General features: G+C 38.8%; 1 protein-coding gene across 1 annotated transcript in view; it reads left to right on the top strand.

The window, feature by feature from the left end:
* The window catches only part of pls3 (plastin 3 (T isoform)), a 24,441-nt gene that overhangs the window by 11,608 nt on the left and 11,664 nt on the right, over window positions 1-1,169 (top strand). The gene's annotated exons all lie outside the window — the stretch shown is intronic.

Raw genomic sequence — 1,169 nt, forward strand, 5'->3', positions numbered from 1 at the left:
GGGGTGTTCCTTCATCCAAGCCAAAGTTTGCCAGCCAAGCTGAGATACATGCAAGTACCTAGTAGATCTTTATATCCTTAGTGTAGCAGTAGCAGGAAAATCCATGTGACTGGACGGTAGGTACCAGCAACATTGTGTAAATGATAAAACGGAAAAGGGACCCAACACCGAACCTTGAGGTACTCCAATGGTTTGTTTGATCTGTGAAAGGAAAAAAAACCCGGTTGAAAAAATATATGAACAATATATTATTAGTTTTTTATATGAGCAAAAAAACTGAAGCTGGTCTGTCATGTTCTGCTAGTGTAGAGTTTTTGATCGTGGGTTTACCTTTGCCTACTTGAATGTGGTGGGGAAAGTATAGACACTACAGTAAACATTAGACGAACCTCTGACATAGATGTTTAACATAGCAAATGAGTTGTAGTGCACTTTGAGGTTTTGAAAAGAGCCTGGTCAGTTTGAAATTAAGTGAATTGGCTTTCTGAAGCACAACAGGAATTGAGAAACTATCAGTGTTCACTGTTCAGCGAAAATCCTGTATGTAACTGTTTGGCAAAAGTTAATACACCTTTAAATCATGGGCTTCGCAGCATTCTGGTTAACTGATACACATGGTCTTGTTTCAGCTCTGGCAGCACTGTTGAGGGATGGAGAGACACTAGAGGATCTGATGAAACTGTCTCCAGAGGAACTGTTGCTTCGCTGGGCCAACTTCCACCTGGAGAATGCCGGCTGGAGCAAGATCAACAACTTCAGCCATGACATTAAGGTCAGTCTTAATGTGTTTGTTTACTGTGCTCTGATTGTGTGCCTGCATGCTAATAAAGTATCAGATCTCTGTCTCTACTAATGTTTTCATGAGGATATTAAGGATGAGAATTGTAGTGGTAGTCTAGCATATCTTTTACATTCATTTAGTTGTAAGAAATGAAAACTGGTCTGAGATCCTATAGTGAAATTTTAAATGCATAGTACCACTCTCATATGAGGGCTTTTATTCTTTTATCAAGATAATTGATATAAAATTGATTTCCTGCTTATTGAAGTAACATATTAGTCTGTGCAGATGTATTATTATCATGCAATCGATGATAATGTTCATAATGTCTCCAGGGGCGGATTTAGTGAATTGGGGGCCCCAGGCAAAATACATTTGCACACATTTT

The sequence above is a fragment of the Sinocyclocheilus rhinocerous genome, unplaced genomic scaffold (genome assembly GCF_001515625.1).
Source record: "Sinocyclocheilus rhinocerous isolate Xijiao unplaced genomic scaffold, SAMN03320098_v1.1 scaffold195, whole genome shotgun sequence".
Classification (NCBI taxonomy): domain Eukaryota; kingdom Metazoa; phylum Chordata; class Actinopteri; order Cypriniformes; family Cyprinidae; genus Sinocyclocheilus; species Sinocyclocheilus rhinocerous.